We start from the raw sequence: 9533 nt of genomic DNA, 5'->3' as shown, positions 1-9533 counted from the left end.
GCTTCTGCCATGCCAATCCTATCCTAGTTGTGTCATTTTATTGCCAGACTATTTTGGTGGGGACTAGGTTTCAAAGTTTAATGGACAGATAAAAAGTAAGCATATCTGCCCTTGTTCCCCACCTTAAGGAGAAAGCATTGTATCTTCTCCATTCATACAAGGCATTCTCACTGGAAGTATGGAGTACATGTCTTTAATTTGTTGAGAAGGTTCTGTTCTACTTCTAGTCTCCTGATAGCTTTTACCATGAACAGCTGTAGAATTTAGTCCAATACTTTTTCTCCAACTAGTGACAGGATCATATGGCTTTTTCCTTTCCTCTGTTAAAATGATGACTTCTGGGGTGGATCTTCCAATGCTGAACCAACAATGCCATCCCTATAAAAAAAACCACTTTCTACATCCTGCCAGATCTGACTTCTAATAGTTTGTTTTGTTAAACTATTTTTTATCTATGTTCATACTTTTTCTTCTATTACCTTTATCCAGTTTTAGGATTAGCACAATGTTGAGTTCCTAAAATGAGGGGAGAAGTGTTCCTTCTTTTTTCTGCTTTAATTGTTTTACATAATTTATCAGTTAAAATGTTTATGAACCTGCTGTTGTCATATAGGTAGGTTTTCAAGCTAGGAATATACTTTCTTTAATAGGTGCTATTCAAATTTTATATTTCCTCCAGAGTTAGTTTCATTAGTTTGTCTTCTAAGTTACTTCTTAGAACTTGTCAATTTTTTTTCAAAAAAGATTTTTTAATATGCTTTCTATATCCTTTTAAATTCCGTAAAATCTGTGGTAACATCTCCTAGTTCTTAATATTGTAATTTTAAAAATGTATAACTGATATTGTGTAACAGGAAGAAAAGGTCTAAAAGTGCAGGGGAATTGGGAGGAGTAGGGGAAGAGAAAAAAGGGAAAGGAAAAAATACGAGAAGAGGAAAAAAATGGAAACAAGGTCTTTGCAAATAGGGAAGAGTGGAGGGGGTGAAGGGAGGGCAAGGGAAGGGGAAAAAAATAAGAACCAAGAGACTCATGTAATGGTACAAGATCCCAATGATGAATGTAACTGTATTATATACCTAAAATGTACCAATAAAGTTAATGGGGGAAAAAAATAAAAATAAAAATAATTTTTCATCTAGATGCACCTAGCTAAAGATGACTAGGAAATGGTATCCTGGTTTGAAGCAAATCTTTCTTTTTCCTAATTGCAAACTTTCATAATTTTTGTATCACATTTACCTTTTCCTTGGAAATCATGGAAAACCACAGCTTTGTAACTGAATTCGTCCTCCTGGGACTTTCACAGAATCCAAATGTTCAGAAAATAGAATTTGTTGTATTTCTGTTTCTTTACATAATAACTATGGGGGGGCAACATACTGATCATGGTGACCCTTGTCTGCAGCCCTGCTCTGCTGTGCTCCCCGTGTACTTCTTCTTGGCTTTCCTGTCCTTTCTGGACTCATGCTTCTCCTCTGCTATGACCCCGGAGATGATTGCTGACTCTGTCTGTAAGAGGAAAACCATCTCCTTTGAAGGGTGCATGATGCAGCTCTTTGCTGGACACTTCCTTGCTGGGGTGGAGGTGATTGTCCTCACAGCCATTGCCTATGACCGCTATGTGGACATTTGCAAGCCCTTGCACTACTCCTCTGTCATGAACAGGAGGCTCTACTGTGTTCTGGTGGGCATAGTCTGGATAGGGGGCTTCGTGCTCTCTGTCACACAAGTTCTTTGTACCTTCCAGCTCCCCTTTTGTGGCCCCAATGTCATTGATTATTTCATGTGTGACCTGTTCCCATTATTGAAGCTTACCTGCACTGACACTCACATCTTTGGCCTTTTGGTGGTTGCCAACAGTGGGTCTATCGGCATTATAATCTTCTCCTTGTTGCTTGTATCCTACTGTGTCATCTTCTTCTCCCTGAGGAAGCACAGTTCTGAAGGCGGGAGGAAGGCTCTGTCCACCTGTGGGTCCCACATCACTATCGTGATTTTGTTCTTTGTCCCCTACATATTTGAATATGCACGACCTCCCTCTGCCTTCTTTAACAAAAGGTGACAATATTTTACACCATTCTAACACCACTATTCAATCCTTTGATTTATACTTTTAGGAGTATAGAAGTGAAAAATGCCATGTGGAATCTGTGGACCAGGCTGGTGGTGTTTTCTGGTAAAAAATGGAATACACTTATAAAAACATGAAAAGTATTCAGTGTTGATATAGATATGAGTTTATGAAATATTTCTTGAAGAAAAACAAATAGAATAATTCTATAAAGTATTAATGATGGTCAGGATATTTTGTTTGAGAACATACTTTTATTCTGAGTTGACAATACAGTGTCATCAAATGTAAAGACAATTAAATTTAATTCTTTCTTAACAATTTCATTTCTATAATAAAAAGTCAGAAGATATTTTTATCTGTCAATGTTCTTGCCCTTTAGACTAGGTTTCGAAAAACTTTTAGAAGAAGATAAAAATAAATTAGAAATTTTGAAAAGTAATTTGAAAATTTTTATGAGACAAGACGTTTGTATATGACACTGATCTCAATGACTGATGAAAGGAATCAGAATTTAAGAAAGACTGAGAGAAGAACACATATAAAATCTCAACTATACATTTCTGAAACATTTGACATCATTTGAAAGTTGCCTTCATTAACAACTGGTATAGAATTTCAGTTTCTTTTTGACTTTCTGGCCAGATTGGTCCGTTCTTCACAATGGAGTAGCTCCATTCCGTACCATCTACAGGAGATGATGAGGGTGTGACCCCATAAGGTCCATCTCTACCTTCAGTTCTATCAGTGGGACCTTTGCAAACACCACATTACTGCACCACACTGTACCACAGTACCAGACCAAAGCTGCAGGTGTAGTGAATCTGTTTCTCCCATCACACAGGGAGAATGAAACTCAAGGGAAACAGGGGTTAAAACTAGCTAATGGAAAGCAGGGAGATAAACTTTTCTGTGATGAGAAGGAGATCAAGAGATGGGAGCAGGAGGGGAAGGGAATGAAAAACCAAATTAAGATGTACTTGTACCAACTCTACCAACAAGGAATGTAAACAATATACTGCAAACATGTAATAAAAATAAATAAATAAAAAAGTAGATTTCAAAAGAGAATCACTTTTTAATTTACTCAATTTTTAATTTCTTGACTTTGTGTACCTATTATAAAATGATTCGATTCAAACGATTTATTTATACATCATCCAAATTTAACACATATTTCATGTTATTTCTGCAGTTATTTTTATTAGCCACAGACTGTCAAGTGATTCTATTAATTTGCTTGTGATAAAGTTCTTGATTTCCCCAAGCAAACCAACATTAATATTCCAATTAATAATGTGAGCAAAACTGCAAAAGAATTACATTTTTTCTCCTAAAGTTACATCCTAGCCCCTTAGTGGGAAAGTGTATGTCATTGATTGCTGTGGCCCTGCCGAGGCAAGCTGGAAAACCTGAAATGGGGCGTGAGGATTAAAGTAGGCAAGAGGACTCCCTGTGAAGACCGAGCAACTTTATTGACTTTACTATTCTCTTTTATAGTACTCAAGAATAGAAAACATCTTACATAAGGCACATCTGGAGATTCCCCAGGCCTTGAGACAGTCCTGTGTTTTACTTACCCTATCTCTGTGTCCTTGTGCTGTTCTTAGCAATCCTGGCCCCCAGCTTACTTTCACTTGCAATGTGCCTTTAGTATTGTAATTAACCCTTGGCTCCCCACAAGTCAGTACTTAGAATTTCGCCCCCTGCACACTTCCTATTCTCCACCAGTTGCATTAACTCCTTGTAGGCCACCAGCTCCCGACAATTGATATTCTTTGTAATAATAGATATGCAGAATATACATGAGATTTCCTTGATTTCTCACTGGGAAGTCCATGAACAACTAAATTTTGGGGCTGAAGCATGCTCTGTACATTTGCCTTACTGCAGACTGAGTGTGTAACTAAATGTGTAGACATGCTAGGACACTTTTTCATCCCCTTTACCTTTCTTTACCATTGTCTGCCATCAGAGATGTTGCTTCTAAGAGTCCTTTCCAACAAAGATTCATTCTTCATCAAATATACACTTAAATTAAAACATATTTTATTCTTTCAACTCCCAAAATTTCATTGTGGAGTCTGGTAATGATATACCACTAGAAAAGCTACAATATATTTAGCTGGGGAAAAAAGTAATATGGAAAGAAGTCTATTTATTTTTCATTTCTACTATTTTAATGAATAGAATCATGCAAAGTTCTCCCAACACCAGTTGTTGCTTTGGCTTTCCATTTTATTTTCTATGTTGCTTTTGCTTAAGCATTATAAAACTCACTCCAGTGGTTTTAGTTACTAGACAATGTATCTGTTGCACTAAATTGACTTGTTGTAGTTACTGTAGTTATTCAAATAATTTTCAGAAATTCTTTGTTAATGGAAAAAGAGGGAAATTTTTATAGCCGTCTCTAGTTACTGAAAAAGAATGATACAGAAGTGGTTTCTAATTTAAAGAATAAATGACTCAGAAATGATGTTTTGTAAAATCACATGTCAGATAAAATCATGACTTTTCCAGGGGTGAATGAATTTTTTGTTTGTTTTTTGGTGGTACCAGGGATCAAACTCAGGACCTTACACTTGCCAGGCAGGCGCAGTGCCACTGAGCTAAATCCCCAGCCCTAAAATCATGACTTTGCTAAAATCTTGCAGGGGCTTTCTCTCCCTGAATATGTGTTCTTTACTGTTACCCTGGGCCTTTGACCTGGGATAATTATGCTGCCCGATCTCCTTATTATTTTTCCTTCTCTGACTCTTGATTAAAATGTTATTTTTTTTTCTGGCTAAGCTCTGACTTCTTCCCTCATTCATAAAATTTGATTTTTTAAGCATTTCTTTTTATTAGCCTATGTTTGGAATACATAATGAATATATTCATCATGGGATGTTGGTACTTTTAACCTTTGTGTGTCTTCCTCACTATTAGTTTTCAAATATACACATAAAATGTCTATGTCCTTGATGCCTATTGAAAATTGCATACATTTAATAGAAATTGTTCAGAATACGTCAGTGGTTTCCTTTGTTCCTCCTCTACAATTTCTTGGTTTTATGATTCTCCACCTAGATCCTTTGAGCGTGATGCTTTGGATGACAAGAGGGGTAGAGAATGAGACAGATCCCCATGGAGTTTGAAGTTTTGGGTTTTGACCTAAAGTGATTGCTCTCTAGTAAACATCTCTTAGTGTAGCCTGAATTGCTAGAAGCAGAAGAATGCCAACTTAACCTGAAATACATTGCAAAATCAAATAAATGAAAGAAGTTGAATTAAAAGTGAAAGAAAAATATACTTACAAACTACATGATTCGATAAGTATACACGTGCACTTTAATACTAGAGCGGTATTAGCAAGGAGGTTCTTTGGCTGTGGTGATTTGGAAAGAATTTTCTGAGGACCTGGTGTTTGAACTGGGTGCTCTGCCTGCAATAGAAAGGGGGAGTTGAGGTTAAAACAGAAATCAGTTATCAAACTCTGTGAGATATGAAAAAATCAGGAAATAAAACTGTCTAGGTATATTTATATGAGACAGAGAATGTCAGGCATGGCTAGATTGTGGATGAGCACAAGTCTTAAGAGGGAAGTGGGAAGGTAAATTTAGGTACAGGGTTAAGAATTTGAGAGTCACAGTGAGTATCTCAACCAATGTATTTCAGGAGCATAGTAATGATTTGATTATATTCACAAATCATCATATTTTTTAAAAATCCTAGGGGCCCGGGTATTTAGCGCAGTGGTTTTGCCGCCTGCTGCGCAAGCGCAAGGACCGGAGTTCGATCCCTGGGACCAAAAAAAAAAAATTTCTCTTAGCCTCACTTTTGGGCCGGGGATTTAGCTCAGTTGTTCTGCCGCCTGCCTCACAAGTGGAAGGTCCTGAGTTTGATCCCCTGTACCAAAAAAAAAAAAAAAAAAAAAAAAAAAAAATCCTACTTTGCCTTCTCAAATGAAGGAAAGGATGTGAAAAGTAACAGCTTGAAAAAGTGTTAATTGGGAACATCTTTAGTTGGCTCATTCTCCTTGTTTAGAAACAGACTTGTCATCTCAATGAAGGCCTGGTATACTTCAAGGACAGTAGAACTGGCTGTTAGTAATACTGAAATTCATGAAACCTCAGCCTGAATTTTTGGTTTGTCAGATTCAATAATTCCCACAATGAAAACACATAGGTGTCTCATCCAAAGTTTGAGAGGTAGAAAAGAAGGAATTTTGCCACTGAAAGGATATCCAAACTTTATAACCTGGCATTCTGGGCCTTTGGCCAGGAGAACCACTTGCTTTTTCAAGCTTTTTTAAAAGAAACTTTGGAATCTGGCTAAGTAGAAGGTTCTGTTTTGGTTTTGTTTGTTTGTTTTTGTTTTTGTTTTTTGAGACAAGGTCTCACTATGCATTTCAGGTTGGTATTGAACTCACTATGTAGCCCAGGCTGGCCTCGAACTTTCAGTGATCCTCCTGCCTCAGCTTCCTGAGAGCTAGGATTACAGGCATGCACCACCAGGCCTGGCTAAGTAGAGTTTTTAGACTGATATTTTATGTGACTGAGAAAGCATTGTCTTTCCTTTACACTGTATTTTGTTTTATTTCTCTGGTCTCAAATACCCTCTCTCCTCTTATTTTCTTAGCTGTATTCCAACTTGTTCATGACCAATGTTTTATTTTATTTCTACTTTCTTTTATCACGAGCTCCATATACTTAAGGTATTATGATTTTTTTATTCATTTTATTTTTATATTTATTAAAAACATTTAGAATTGTCATCATTAGATTGATTCTTTTTATTTTATTTATTTTTTCTCAGTACTGAGTATTGAATCTAGGGCTTTCATACTGAGTTACATCCCCAGCCCTTTTAAATTTTTATTTTGAGACAGGATCTCACTAGGTTGCCTAGGCAGGACTCAAACTTGCCTTTCTCCTGCCTCAGCATGAGAAAACTAGTATTATCCACAGTACTGGTATAATTTCAGCCACTCAACAAAGGAATCTAATATTTTTGAACAGTTATGCAGCTTTATTATTGGTAAATAAACAATTATAATTTATATTTTTGAATGATTTTTAAAAAAAGCTTTTGGAAAGCCAGTACTAATAATCACAATGCAATCATGCACTTTAAACATATGGAATTATGTACCAATCTTAACAACTCCAAAAAAGTACATTTAAAAAATTATTTATCTTTCACTGTGAGCATCAAGGGGGTCATTAAAGGTCAGCCCACCAGTGACAATATGGCCAGGTTTGGATAGCAGCATGACTGCACACTATGTGCAGGTCTCTGCAATTATCTGTTTACATTTGTCTTTCTTAAAACTCGGATGGGAACTTGAATTCCTTTAATAAAGTTATAGTTCATTGCTTTACACATCTTTTTCCTCTCTTGAAGTATCTACTCCTTCTGTTAATGACAGTACGTGGCAGGCAGGGGTATGGACAATGCCAAAGGACTTCACATTTCACCTTTGCAATACTGATTACACTTAAGCTGAAGGGAAGATGTCATCAGAAGTTGTGTGTCTCTTTACCTGTGTGATAAAAGTCCAGATGGTTAATTTTACCTGGTTCAGAAAGGAATTGTTCATATTTTCTTGATTACAAGGTCATCAGAGTTGTGTCTATGATCAATATCAAGAAAGTACTGTCCTGAGACTCTCACTGGAAGCCATGAATATGACAGGCTGATCAGTAATAAAGAATTCAAAATAACAGGAAATTATCCAGAAATTGAACCCAAACTTTCTCTCTCTCTCTCTCAACTTATAAATTTTGTAAGAAATGATGATAATGATGGAATTTTAAATCAGTGGGAAAATGTGGTATTGAATAAATTCTGGAAAAGTAAATTGTTAGCCCCTCACCCCTCATTTCTTACATGTGCTTTGTTTGTTACTAATTTTTCTATTTACTGTTTTTTTAAAAAATCAGTTTTTTTAAAAAATCAGTTTTTCCACAGTGGTGCAAAAAAATAGCATTTTGCTTTACTATCTTTCCTTATTTATGTATTATTCCCTCTGTTTTCTAACATTAAAACATAATAAAGAATTAAGCAAAACACAACAAAAAATAAAGTAAAAAAGGCTAAGAATGGTTTGAAATGAGAACCCAGTAGGGTTGTAGAACATACTGATAGAATATTATTGCTGGGTGATATTCCAAAAATATCACTGTGACCAGGAGTGTCGTCCATGTCAGATGTGGTCCATGTCAGGTGATTCTTCTGTGTCAGGACACATGTGTAAAATCTCAATCAAAGGTTTTGGGTAAAGGTGGTGGAAAACTGTGATACTGAGAATGAGAAGATTTAGGTCAACAAAAAAGAAATATATTCTATGGACAGAAAGAGAAATAAAATAGTTCCAGGAATGAAGAAAGAAGTGAAGGAAAACTAAAAAGCATGGAAGAGCAGAAATGTAACACAGAGAAAAAGTGCAAAGCAATGTGCAGTTCCAACCTTGACTCCCTGGCTGGAGGGGCACCCGACATGGCAAACACAAGGTAATCTTGGAGAAGGCCAGGTCTGCAGCTCTAATGATAGACAACACCTGTCAGTTCCAGCTGCAGGAGAAGCCCATGCCTCTTGCAAGCTTCAAAGTCAGGACTAAAATTTAATCTTAAACTGATCTGTTTGAATGGCAGGCTGGCTTTGGAAAAAAAATCTGTTGCATTGCTCACTGTATCTTGGAGAGCTATAGCCAGTAGCAGCTTGCAGGAGCTCTAGTATTTGACACCAAGCTACTCTGGGGATAAAAAATACATAATCACAATGTTGAATCCCCCTGGGTAAAGCTGTTGCAGTGATTGACTGAGAGATATTCATAAGGAACAGTCATGGAGATGGGCAGGATCTGTTGCAAGTCTACTGAGAAGTTTAAGCCTAGCATGATGGTGAATGGCTCTGCCCTCCATGGTGAGTAGTGGGTTCAGTCATCTGTGGTTTACTGAGCATGCTGAATCTGCAGAGTACCAAGACTGAGGCCAGCTGTTGGCCTGCTCAGTTCTTATGGCTCCCCCCTCCAGTGCATGACTCCACAGTCTGTTTCTACCCCACACTCAGACACTTTTGTGGATATACCTCAGCTTGGACATAAACCATGCCTCTGGGTGCATGGGCTGGGGGGACTCTGGAGTATGTGTGTACTTATTGCCCCCAAATACCTCGAAGCTCATTGCAGTGAGCAGTATCTGTGTGTGTGTGTGTGTGTGTGTGTGAGTGTGTGTGTGTAAGGGGGCTTCAGGAGCAAATACAGCCCTACAGCAGATAACATACCATTAACCAGCTCCACACAGTGAGAAAGCAGGGCAAGGTGTAATGCAATCATCCTTAAGCTGTTCAGTGGGAGCAGAGAGGAATCCCAACAGGCCCTAGAATTAACTCACTCCCCCTTACACACTGGTAGATTCCAGTGTGAGAGAAACCAAAACAAAGTTTCTCTGATCCAAGCACATTGGCTAGGAAGAATTTT

General features: G+C 37.4%; 1 pseudogene; it reads left to right on the top strand.

Annotated features, from left to right (window-relative positions):
* Positions 1–1252: 1252 nt before the first annotated feature.
* On the top strand, positions 1253–2208 carry LOC101697285 (olfactory receptor 4C15-like; annotated as a pseudogene).
* The last annotated feature ends 7325 nt before the right edge of the window (positions 2209–9533 follow it).

Source organism: Heterocephalus glaber, unplaced genomic scaffold (genome assembly GCF_053883595.1).
Source record: "Heterocephalus glaber isolate CG9 unplaced genomic scaffold, H.glaber_assembly_v1.0 deba00001673, whole genome shotgun sequence".
In the NCBI taxonomy this organism is placed as follows: domain Eukaryota; kingdom Metazoa; phylum Chordata; class Mammalia; order Rodentia; family Bathyergidae; genus Heterocephalus; species Heterocephalus glaber.
This window is presented reverse-complemented; position numbering and strand designations above follow the sequence as displayed.